Raw genomic sequence first — 13,731 nt, forward strand, 5'->3', positions numbered from 1 at the left:
CTCGCGCTCCATGAGTTCGAGCCCCGCGTCGGGCTCTGGGCTGATGGCTCGGCGCCTGGAGCCTGTTTCCGATTCTGTGTCTCCCTCTCTCTCTGCCTCTCCCCCATTCATGCTCTGTCTCTCTCTGTCCCAAAAATAAATTAAAAAAACGTTGAAAAAAAATTTATATATATAAATTTCTGAAAGAAGAAACTGGTACCAGTAGGAGGGTGTAAATGATTGGTATTTATCCATGTTGAAAATTGTGTGGGATTAAAGTGGGAATTTAGGGCTATTACGGTCAGAAGACCCAACGTTGCCTGAAAATACTCTAACATGTGTTCCTATTCTGGCCAGGTTTTAAGCTTTGCTAGCAGAAAGGAAACCAAGAGTAGTTTTGTTGGTGTTGGTGCTGGTGTTGTTAACAACTTTGCAAGTGCTTGGTTCCTCAATGAAAACTTTGTTAAGGGTCTTGTGACAAACTTTTAAAATATCGGGGTTTTACCATTCTTTGGCCGGCCACATGGAGAAAGTAAGTTAAGAAGAAAGAATTGGGGTTTTGAAAAGTTTATCCACAGGGATATATAGCAGAGAGGAAAGCACAGAAGAGAAGCAGCCAGCAGGGGGTCCCGAGGACACCATCTGTCATGAGGTCACATGGAGGAGGAGGGAGGAAGATGGGAGGAAGAGGGAAGTTCTCTACCTTCTTGGGACCCCTGGCTGGGTCTGAAAATTTAACTGACAAAAACAGATTAGCGGGAGAAAAGCATGCACATTTATTTCATATACGTTTTATGTGACACAGGGGCCTTCCTAAGGAAATGAAGACGTGAAGATTTGGGGAGGCCCGAGTATTTTGATGCTGGGTTTGCTGAAGAGTGGAAAGCCGCAGACAGATATAAAACAAGGAGCAAAATGTGGCAAATGGGGGAACCTGGCAAGACCTGTTCCTTCCAATTCTTTCTGGGCGCCTTCATCTCGGAGAGACGGATGGTCCTTTCCTCCGGGTTTAGGAAGGGCACGTCTCATGTGAGGGTCTTATGGCTGCTTGAGGAGAACAGGCAAGGGGAAGGTCAGAGAGACTTTCCTGCCTCTGCCATTTTACTCTAATCCTTTAGTTTAAGGTATTCAATATGCCTACGTGCTATATTTTGGGGTAGTGTGTCCCAAATCCCACCTGGAAGGGGGGCTATGAGAGGGAACAAGAGGAGCACACACTAAAAGATCATGTCTTGCTTGAGTCAGCTTAGCACATGAAGGCAGGCCACACACGAAGCCCCCTGACCACAGGCACCCATACCGATCCACACCCCGGAGCCTCACCAATCGGATTAAAATCTTCTCCTCTGGTGAGAAACAAACTAAAGAAAAGAAGAGTTAAAGTTTGGGCCTAAGTATGGAGAGAAGGGCCCTTACTTGACACCTTTTTATAGGTTACTTACACGTCTTTTGGTCAGATGATACAAACAGTACAATCCATCAGTTGTTCCTCTTTCAAAATTTGTCTGAGAGTTTACAGGTCAAACGGACAGAGGAGGTGAGATGGCATTTTGAAGTGCGCACTTTCAAGTACAACTGACTCTTGGGCAACACACGTTTGAGCCGCACGGGTCCACTCACACGCAGATTGCTTCCAACCAACATGGTACAGTGCTGCGAGTGTATTTTCTCCTCCTTACGATTTCCTTCGTAACGTCTTCTTCACCCTAGGCTACTTTGTTGTGAGAATACAGTTAGTAATCCACATGACGTACCAAATATGTGTTCATCAATTCTTTATGTTATTTCTACAGTAGGCTCTTAGGTGACGGGGGAATCAAAAGCTATACCTGAGTTTTCGACTGAGGCGCCCCAACCCCCACGTGGGCCTAGGAGTGGTAACAGCTTCCTCTATCCCCCGCTGCTACAGGTTACTGTCCTATTCCTTACGGTTTATCGAAACTCTGCCTACACTTTTGTAATTAGTCCTTCTGACAAGCAACCCCTCTTCCAATGATCCCAATTTGAGTGCGCCATCTGCTTTCCTACTGACACACTAGTATTGCGTGCTTGATATAGGCCAGGAAGCTCCTAGGGACTTCGCATAAGTAAACTTGTTTAATCCTCATTGAATCCAAAAACTAGCTACAGTTATTTAACTCGATTTCCATAGACGAAGTAACTGAGGTCAGAGAGTTTAAATAACTTGCCTAAAGTCACATCGCCAGTACATGACAGGTGCTTGGATTAAACCCAAGCAGCTCAGCTCGAGAGCCCCTGCTCTTAGTCACCATACAATACTGCGTCTCAAGTAAATGATTTTGGATCCATGTGATGGGATACAATACAGCATTTACAATGAATGACATAGACAAATGGGAATCATTATGAGAGATCTCAAAAGTCTATAGTTGAGGAAAAAAGAAAGTTTCAGAATCTTTCCTTCTTATGCGTGTTTTTAAAAAATGTACAGGGGCGCCTGGGTGGCGCAGTCGGTTAAGCGTCCGACTTCAGCCAGGTCACGATCTCGCTGTCCGTGAGTTCGAGCCCCGCATCGGGCTCTGGGCTGATGGCTCAGAGCCTGGAGCCTGTTTCCGATTCTGTGTCTCCCTCTCTCTCTGCCCCTCCCCTGTTCATGCTCTGTCTCTCTCTGTCCCAAAAATAAATAAATGTTAAAAAAATTAAAAAAAAAATGTACAGAACTAGATTTAGAGTGTTTACGGATATATGTGTATAGATACGCTTATATAAAGTATATGAAATAAAAATGATATATATTTATATGCAGCAAAGCATAAAAAATGATTTAGATATGGGACGCCTGGGTGGCTCAGTCGGTGAAGCGTCCGACTTCGGCTCAGGTCACGATCTCGTGGTTTGTGAGTTCGAGCCCCGCGTCGGGCTCTGTGCTGACAGCTCACGGCCTGGAGCCTGCTTCAGATTCTGTGTCTCCTCCTCTCTCTGCCCCTCCCCTGCTCATGCTCTGTCTCTGTCTCTCAATAATAAATAAATGTTTAAAAAAAGTGATTTAGATACAAACTAAATGTATCATAATGATTTTCTTGGTAGCGCAAGGGAATGTGTCTAAAGAAGAAAAGAAAGGGGATTTCAACTTCACTTGTGACGATTTATTTGTTTAAAAAAAAACAAAACATTAAAGAACCTGAAAAAATAAGACAAAATGTTAGCAAGTTTTGATTCTAGGTCATGAGTAGATGACCCAGTAGACGAGCGTTGCTATGTTATCCATCACACTAAAACAAACCTTTATAAAAGCCCAATGTCAAAAAACAAACAGCAATATACAAACGTTGTTGTATAGATATACAAATGTGAATAGCAAATAAGAGGCGAAGGTATGGAGATTGAATGTGGAAAAAATTCTTTAGAGAGTTTTGATCACAAGGGGAGGAGAAGTAGAGGTGGTTGTGCACAGGGAGCTGAGATCAAGGGTAAGTCCTCGAAGATGAGGGACACTAGAGCAGGTTGAATGGTAATGGAGAGTGAGCCAGAGAAAGGGAAAGACAGATGATGGAGAAAACAAGAGGCGGATTATCCAAGGGAGCAAGGCCCCTGGTAGCTTCAAGGAAGGAAGTATTTGGGGACGGGAATACAAAGGAGTTCATTTTTGAAAGTTTCAACTTCTATTTTGTTCTCAAATAAAATATGATGCCGACCTTGAGGAGAAGGGGTCAGACGGTTCTTTCAGCAAGTGGGAAAAGGAACTTACTAGAACAAGTGAGGAGACTTGCTGGGGAGAGCTGAGTACCATTGGAAGGCATGGATCACGAAATTGACATGAAACCTGTCTCCCCATGTGAAAACCTATACAATTCTCAAGGATGTGCGATTGCTCAGTGAAATTGGACTTGGGTTTTTCCATATGAACAAATAGGAGGGAGCAGGTGTCAACAGTGTGGGCGGTGTTTGCCAAAGAGTGATCATACTTTAGTTTCCTGAGGTCTCACCTGAGAGAGGAGGAGGGCAGGCTAGTGAGGAAATAGAGAGTCCAATAGACTGGTGATTGGATGAGGTCAAAAGATTGTTTTAATGGGGTTGCTCCAATCAAAGAGAATGAAATCTGGCCATTTGCAACAACATGGATGGAGCTAGAGTGTATCATGCAAAGCGAAATAAGTCAGTCAGAGAAAGACAAATGCCATGTGATTCCACTCATATGTGGAATTAAGAAACAAACCAGATGAACATATGGGATGGGGAGGGGAAGAGAGAGGGAAACAAGCCATGAGAAACTCTTAAAGGTAGAGAACAAACTGAGGGTTGATGGAGGGAGGTGGGTGGGGGATGGGCTAGATGGGTATTAAGTATTAAAAAGGGCAGTTGTCGGGATGAGCACTGAGTGTTGTACGTAAGAGACGAATCCCTGAATTCTATTCCTGAAACCAACATTGCACTGTACGTTAACTAACTAGAATGTAAATAAAAGATTGGAAGCAAAAAAATAAGGGGGTTACTCTGCTAATTAATCTTGTAGAAGAAGAGATAGTGGCATGCCAGGAAATTTTCATTTTCTTTCTTTCTTTCTTTCTTTCTTTCTTTTTTTAGGGCTGGGAATACTGCTGTTCCACACGAAATCCGTTTTGTGTCCTGGAGAGACAAAGAGAATGAGTAGCGCTCAGTGTGTGCCAATCTTAGAGGATGAGTTGGTCTTGTGAGGGCAGGGAGGTCTATGAAGCCACGGTGTATAAAGCAAGGGAGAAAATGAAATTACCTCCTAATCCTGAAATGCACCGAATGTGAAGACAGACAAGACAAGACAAGACAAGAAGGAAGGGGAAGGGGAAGGGGAAGGGGAAGGGGAAAGGGAAGGGAGGGGAAGGGAAGGGAAGGGAAGAAAAGAGAAAGGGAAGGGAAGGGGAGAGAAGAGAAGAGAAGAAAAGAGAAGAAAAAAGAAAAGAAAAGAAAAGAAAATCCTCAAATTCGAGGAACAGCTCCATTTCAGTTAAGCCCAGGAAGTGGCAGGAAGGATAAGAGAGGAAGCTAAAGATAAGGCAAGCACATGAATGTGTAAAGTGCGACAGAAGAGCCAGCAATGTGAACGGGAGAAAGGGTCAGAATAGCACGAGGTTAATAGATGACGAACAGGAAGGCTTTACTTCTGGACGTGCCTGAAGTCGAGAGGATGTGAAACGTGGTGATGTTGAAGCCTGGTCGTATCTAAGAGGAGGGGGCGTGGGGTCTGTGGCTGAGTTCTGGTTGCTTAGGTTGGGTGGCATACCGGTTCCCAGGACAGGCATCCCCTCAGGTTACATGCAGACCTTTGGGGGAGTGATGAGCACGTTGCTGTTCAGTCTTCACAGAGGGTCTGGTGATCTACGACAACAGCAGGGCCGCCTAGTACAGCTGTGGGGGTTGCCCTCTGCACAAGAGCACACGGCAAGAAAGGAGGCTGGGGATGAGACTCTGCCAGATCCCCACCAATGAAGCTGTGCAGTTAGATGTTTCTCCCCCAGCCCCCCAGAATGGCCTCTCTTTTCCAGTCCTCACGAAGGCGCTAGCCCTGGGCGATGCTATAATATTCGGAGGTATTGCCATTTATTTAATTGACTCACTTTGTATTTTCAGTCACAGATATTTACTGATACAAGTACTCCATTCTACATGCTTTGGGGGACTCGGAGACAAGACACGCTCACTGTCTAGCCTCAGGGAGCTGACATTCTGCTTCCGACCTAGGGCACAAATGGCTGTACCCTCCCAGATTCAGAAGCGCAGCATGCTAGAAACGGACGAGCACTTGGAGGCCTTCTCTCCAAATCCCTCACTCAGATGTGGGAACCCAAACAAAGCAAACAAGTAAACAAACAAAAAACCCCACAAAACCACGAAAAAAAAAAAAAATTCTTGCCAGGAAGACGGAGGTAAAAGATTGGAAGATACACCCTTCTCCCAAAAGCTCCTGTTTATTTCATAGAAGAGGGAATTAAGTCCAGACATTTTGGCTCAGGAAGTTCAAGAAAGGCCTTGTTTTTAAAATGTCCTCCGGTGCTAATTTGGATAATATTTGTAGTGAGAACGTGGACTTACAGAACGTTCTCCCAACAGAAATGATTTGTCAGGGGAGGATGCTGTTCTCCAGGGAAAGGACAGCCTTTTCAACGGCCACGGCTGACCTTGAGGATAAATACTACATCAGGGTAATGATACCAGAAAAGCAGCTCTCACAGAATTATGTTGGCTGTCTGTGCCCTTTAGAGACAGAGCAAGGCTCCTCGTTTTCAGTGTCTTCTAGAAGCAAAAAAGCATGGAGTCTGGACCCAATTCCATCCTCCTTCTGATTTAATATATGCAGGGAGAGACCCCTGCAACTTCCATGGGAATTATCCTGTTCTGCCGCTGAGTGCTGTTCAGATACGGTGAGGCATTCCCGTATCTGAACAGAGAGTTCTAGCCATCAAAATATTTAATAATTTAATAAAAGACGGGGCTGCCAGTTCCAATTCTTCCATGAACCAAGTAGAAAGAGTGAATGGGAATATTTCCAAAGCATCTGTGCTCCCACCTCCTCCTTAACTGAGAAGACTAGGGCTCCAAAGACACCTGCTCATCTTCTGTTCCCTTCATCACACATTTTCCTAGAATTGTTCTTTCATTTTCCTCCCACTCTGTCTCAGCCGGATCTGCCTCCTTGCCCAACCTCAGCCGGCCCACCCCACTCACCCTGTAGACATTCTCATACCTCATTCATCCTTTTAAAGATAATTCTTATCCTTAGTGCTGCTCAAGTTACAGACACTTCGCTCCTTCCAATCACCCCCAAACCTCTTGAAAGAATAGGCTTTACTCCTGGCTTCAACTCCCTCAACTCCCATTCGTGAGCAAATTTCTTAAAAGTGGAGTTCTGCACACACAACTTCGCAGACATTGTGATCTTCAGGATCAGGCTACCAGCGGGGATAAAATGTGTGACAAAGTGCACCCCACTTCCTCCCGCTTCGTCCCAGCTCAGGCCAGGAATCCTAGTGCTCTTCCTGTAGGCCTTCCATATGCACAATCCAGATTTAAACTATTCCCCATCTCATCCACCATGTTCCATCAACACAAGACAAGACGTGGTTGAAGACTGGTGCATCTAGCATAGCCTGGCAGACAACAGAGGACCCTGTCCATCCTACGGCCTCTGAAACCCAGGATACCTGGTTAAAAATTCCCACAGGGGGCACCTGGGTAGCTCAGTCGGTTAAGCATCTGACTTTGGCTCAGGTCATGATCTTGCACTTCATGGGTTTGAGCCCCACGTCAGGCTCTGTGCTGACAGCTCAGAGCCTGGAGCCTGCTTCGGATTCTGTGTCTCCCCCCCCCCCCCCCCACCCATTCCCCACTCATGCTCGCTCGCTCTCTCTCAAAAATAAACATGAAAAAAATTTGTTGTAAGTTTCCACGGGAGGTTATTCTACAAAAGAACTAAATTCTATAACCAGCCCAACTTTTTTTTTTAAGAAATATAAAAATTTGTAAAATGTACTCCCATAGATCTTTGCTGAAAAAAACTACTAAAACAAGAAGGAAAATGAGCTGACAAAGAGTGGGAGACAAAAAGCAACATAAGCAACAACAACAACAGAAAATCAGTGTGACGTAAGAATGTACTGGAAGGGTAAACTTCCATTAACTTACTAATTCATGGATTTTTTTTAGTATAATTTATTGTCAAGACAGCTAACATACAGTGTATCCAGTGTGCTCTTGGCTTCGGGAGTAGATCCCATGATTCATCACTTACATACAACACGCAGTGCTCATCCCAACAAGTGCCCTCCTCAATGCCCATCACCCATTTTCCCCTCCCCCACTGCCTCCCCCTATCAACCCTCAGTTTGTTCTCTATATTTCAGAGTCTTTTATGGTGTAACTTTTTTTTTCCTTCCCTTCCTCCATAGTCTTCTGTTAAGTTTCTCAAATTCCACACATGAGCGAGAACATATGGTATCTGTCTTTCTCTGCCTGACTTATTTCACGTAGCATCACACTCTCCAGTTCCATCCACGTTGCTACAAATGGCCAGATTTCATTCTTTCTCATTGCCATGTAGTACTCCATTGTGTATATAAACCACAATTTCTTTATCCATTCATCAGTCAATGGACATTTGGGCTCTCTCCATAATTTTGCTATTGTTCATAGCTTTACTATTAACATGGGGGTACAAGTGCCCCCATGCATCAGCACTCCTGTATCCTTTGGATAAATTCCTAGTAGTGCTATTGCTGGGTCGTAGGGTAATTCTATTGTTAATGTTCTGAGGAACCTCCACACTGTTTTCCAGAGCGGCTGCAACAGTTTGCATTCCCACCAACAGTGCAAGAGGGTTCCCATTTCTCCACATCCTCGCCAGCATCTGTTGTTGCCTGAGTTGTTAATTTTAGCCACTCTGGCTGGTGTCAGGTGGTATCTCAATGTATTTTGATTTGTATTTCCCTGATGATGAGCGATGTTGAGCATCTTTTCATGTTTTTTTTTTTTTTCCTTTAACTGGAAAATACCAACAGGTGAGAAGGAAGAATTATACCCAAGTAAGGTTTTTGTTTTATTTGGAGGGAGGATAGAGACAATGAGTAATGTTGAGACTGTTAAAATTAATTGACTGTGTATTAAAAATCTATGAGTGTCCATTAAATAATAAAATGTATAATTATCAAATGAGCAAAGCATAATAAAAGGAATAAAGAAACTTTGTCTCAAATAGAAGGTTAGAAAAAAGGAAAGTGTTAATGCAAAATAAGATTGTAAAAACACATTCAAATATATTTTTGATCAAATGGAAAAAAACTATACTTACCAATTATTAAGGGACATAGGTTATCAGATTTGAAACATAAAGAGATATGCTATTTAATTTAAAATAAAGTAATAAAGACCCAGAAATGGCGAACAAAGGCAAGTAGTAACCAAAACAAAGGTGAGGTAGAAATGTTAATATCAAACAATACAGATTTTAGAGCAAAATTAATTGGGAGAGACAGTGACAGATTTACAAACAGATTTTTTTTTTAGTTAAAAGGTATAGTGCTAATGATCTGGTGGGCATTTAACAATATAGTTGCATAACATACAAAGCAAATACTATCTTAGTCACCGGAAGAAATCGAAAAATCCATGTTCAATTGGGAAGTATTAAAATATCTCCATCAGGAACTGATAAAGAGACATAATGAGTAAGCATGGATAAAGTTTGAATAAAAGGGATAATTATAAGAAAGATGTGTAGAACCTTGTACACCCAATAAAAAGAGCACATATATTTTTCTAAGCGTATGAGGAATATTTACTAAAACTTGACCTATACGCAACAGATTTTAACAGAATTAAAAATCAAAGACCATATTATCTCAACTGCCATGTCATCAAAGTCCATAATAAAAAATTTTATGTTAAAAATTGTACTTTTAGAAAGTAAAATGCAGTAGGGGGCACCTGGGTGGCTCAGTTGGTTGAGCATCTGACCCTTAATTGTGGCTCAGGCTATGATCTCACAGTCGTGAGATTGAGCCCTGTGTCAGGCTCTTTGCTGAGCAAGGAGCCTGCTTGGGATTCTCTCTCTCCCTCTCTCTGTACCCCTCCTCCAAACTCTCTTTCTCTCTCAAAATAAATAAATTTTTTGAAAAAAAGAAAAAAGAAAGAAAGAATACAATAACTAAGAACCCACACTTTTTTTTTTTGTAATCCTGGTTAAAAGGATAGTATACTTAAAAATATAAAATACTTGAACTAAATAATATATCAACATTGCATAGTGCAACTGAAATAATATTAAAGATCAGACAATTTATGCCTTTGAGTAGAAAAAAAAAAACTGAGTACAATCTAGCCAAGTGTTTAAATTATAAACTAATTTTTAAAACGTACATGATAGGGGTGCCCGGGTCAAGCATCTGACTCCTGATTTCATTTCAGCTCAGGTCACGATCTTGAAGTTCGTGAGTTCAAGCCCTGCGTCAGGCTCTGTGCTGACAGTGCAGAGCCTGCTTGGGATTTTCTCTCTCCCTTCTCTCTCTGCCCCTACCCCACTCGCATGCTCTCTCTCTCTCTCTCAAAATAAATAAACTTAAAAAAATAAATAAAACATACTCAATAGAACAAACATTTAAAAAATAGAAGATAGGAAACAATAAAGATACGAACACCGAGTAATAAAATAGGAAACAAAAGACATAACAAAAAACATAACAAAAATTAGTTGTTTGAGAGGCTAACAGATAGAATAAACTTCTGGAAAGAAAGGAAGAGAGGAAAAACAAAGAAACAAAGAATACCAGGGTGGAGAGGCATAAAAACACAAAGTAGAGATTTTCTAAAAATTAAGACGTGGTACAAATAAACTTGGACACCTAGATGAAATGGACAATTTTCCAGAAAAATGCCAATTGCCAAAATTGACCCAAGAAGAAATAGAAGACTAAATTAAATTTGTGGCTGTTAGTAAAACTAAAATGGCAATGTAAAATATACTCTTTCAAAAAACCCGAAGTCCAAGTAGCTCTTCAAGTTTTGTTTACTACATTTTTACAGAACAGATGTGGACCTCTATCTTTGTATTTATTTTTCTCTGTCTCCTGTGCTAAGAATGGTGTATTAGTCTCTGATGATTAAGGTGTTTCTATCAAGCAGAAGGGTGGTTGCTGAGTTTGTTATTTGGTATAAAAAATCTATAATTTTAGCATTTCCATCATGAATTGTGGCTGTTAAGCCTTAAAGAGTATTTTCCATTGCCACGTTTGATACTTTTTGGCTTGAATTCTTTGTGTTAGATCAGAATCACTTCTACTTTCCTGTTTTCGTACCTCCCTTTAGGCCTTGGTCCTTCTCTTTGTTTTTAACTTTTCTCAACAACTTTGTGTGTTCCTCAACTACAGAGTATAGTTGGGTTTTACTCTGTAAGTCTAATGAGAACTTTCCTTTTAATAGGAGATTGACACCCACTCACATTTACTGATACAACTTAAATTTTTGGTCTTAACTCTGTCATGGTATTGTATGCTGATGTGTATTTTGTAGCATTTTCTATTTTTCGTTCTCTGTGAAATGTCTATTCTCTGCTCTTTACTCTATCATCTTTCTTTTCATTTCGGTATGTAGAAGGATTTGGAATTTTTGTCCTAATGGTTACCTTTGTATGTGTACTGTTCTTGGTGCTTTCATTCCGTTTCTTTATTTCCCCTGTTCCTATCTCGCTTACCAGATTTTGTGGGGATCCTTCACCACTGACCCGTTGCCTCGCCAACAGTCAGTGACCCAATTCTACTTTTCTCTTTCCTCTCCTTTCTCTCATTTCCAGTTCCATCATTTGTATAAAGACGTTTTGCATAGCAATATGGAAAAGACAATTGGCGAAAGAGCAGATTGTTTTATTTATTTTATTTTTTTACTTTTTTCAACGTTTATTTATTTTGGGGACAGAGAGAGACGGAGCATGAACGGGGGAGGGGCAGAGAGAGAGGGAGACACAGAATCGGAAACAGGCTCCAGGCTCCGAGCCATCAGCCCAGAGCCCGACGCGGGGCTCGAACTCACGGACCGCGAGATCGTGACCTGGCGGAAGTGGGACGCTTAACCGACTGCGCTACCCAGGCGCCCCAGAACAGATTGTTTTAAAACCGAGAATAAACTACAGGAAGAAAACAAGTGTTGCAGCCACAAGTATGAACAGAAGCTCAAATCCACGAGGCATTAGAAAGGTACAAATTAGAATGGTATGGGGTTTTTGTTTGTTTTTTGGTTTTGCCTAGCCAAAAAAAAAAAGGGGGGGGGAGGAAACTAAAGCCTGGCAAATGTCGTATATTGGGGAAAGTGAGAGGAAAATGATGCTTCCATGCATTCCCTGTGGGGGTCCGAATTGGTCTGACCGCTTTATAGTTTTGTAGTAGAACATCTACCAATTACACTTTGTAGAATACATCGTAGAGCGACTCCTCCAGGAGACATAGTCAGGAATATTAATTGAAGTCCTTTTGCCAGAAGCAAACACTTGGAAATGACCCAAGTGTTCAATAGTAGGTCTGCAGAGAAATGCAACTACGTACGCATATAATAAATTCTCTCCAGCAATTGTAAGAGATAAACTGGAGGTAGAGCTGAGCTCCTGCTTGCTGTGTTAGTATTGATGCTTTTTAACCCTCAACAACTTCATATTCATTTAAAAGATCAGAGTGGGGGCACCTGGGGGGCTCAGTTGGTTGAGCGTTCGACTTCATCTAGGGTCATGATCTCACGGTTCATGAGTTCGAGCCCCGCATTGTATTCTGTGCTGACGGCTCAGAGCCGGGAGCCTGCTTCGGATTCTGTGTCTCCCTCTCTCTCTGCCCCTCCCCCACTCATGCTCTGTCTCTCTGTCTCTGTCAAAAATAAATAAACATTAAAAAAAATAAAAAAAAATAACAACCTGTTGACAGGGCGTACTTCTGGGTGGCAGATTTACAAACTGAACCAGTATATCAATTAAAAAATTCGTCAGAAAGAAAGAAATCAAACAGCTCTTATGGGCGCTCTTAGCTGCCCTTAGGGAGAAACTCAGAAGCCAGAAGAGGGGGATCAGTGGGTGGATGTCTGTTCACCGTCCACAGGAGCCCAGAGGTTTCCAGATCAGAGATCCTCCCCACCAAGCGCCATCATGGATTACAAAAGGCATCTCGGGACACGTGGGTGGCTCAGTCAGTGAAGCATCGAACTTCAGTTCAGGTCATGATGTCACAGTTCTTGAGTTCAAGCCCCACAACAGGCTCTGCGTTGTAAGAACAGAGCCCGCCTCGGATCCTCTGGCTCCCTCTCTTCTCTGCCTCTCCCCTGCACACTCTCTGTCTCTCAAAAATAAATAAATGTTTTTTAAAAATTAAAAAAAAAAAGACTTCTCAATAAATGTGTTATCAATAATAGTTACACAGGAGCACCTGGGTGGCTCAAACCATTGAGCGTCAGACTCTTGATTTCGGCTGGAGTCAGGATCCCGGGGTCACGGAATCCTGCCCTGAAGAGGGCTCTGTGCTGAGCGTGGAGTCTGCTTAAGATGCTCTCTCTCTCTCTCTCTCTCTCTCTTTTTCTCTCTCTCTTTTTCCCTCCACCCCTCTCCTTCATTCACCCACTCTCTTTGGAAAATAAAAAAAAGATGCACCTCTAAAAAATAATAATCATAATAGTTCAATAGCCAGATGCATGATTTAGTTAAGAAAATGAATCACGGCCGTTCTGTGGGGTGGGCGGGAAAACTTTCCATTATCCCCACTACTTCCGGTTCCGTAGCCAATTCCTCCCTCTGTAGTACCTAGCGCTTTGCGGTCTGTACCTCTGTGGCATCCTGCAAAACACACGGATACCTTTTGGAGTTGTTCTCTGAATTCTATTCCCTGCTTCTTTAGTAACCACTTCTAACCGCCCCTTTTGGCCTTTTACAAAGACATCAAAACCACTCCGAATGTGACCCCCTGTTTCCCTTTCCCTGTGGTATTATATAGCTTTATATATTTACTACATTTACTACATTTACTATCATTTTGAGGGATGTTCAGGAGGGAGAGGAGAAAAACATTGTTTTATTTGTTTTACAAGGAACTCCAAACTTATTTTACATGAGTGTAATGGTTAATTTTAAGACATCACCCTCCATTGCTCTACATCGCTTGTTTTTCGTATTATGCTCTCCTCGAGGATCCTTAAATAGCAAGCGGTAACTTAAGCTCTTGCCCCAAAGAGTCTCCTCTGCTAGTCTAGATACTCCCAACCTGAGACTCAAGGTCAACAGCACTGTTCATAATCTCTACG

This window comes from Prionailurus bengalensis, chromosome E4 (genome assembly GCF_016509475.1).
Source record: "Prionailurus bengalensis isolate Pbe53 chromosome E4, Fcat_Pben_1.1_paternal_pri, whole genome shotgun sequence".
In the NCBI taxonomy this organism is placed as follows: Eukaryota; Metazoa; Chordata; class Mammalia; order Carnivora; family Felidae; genus Prionailurus; species Prionailurus bengalensis.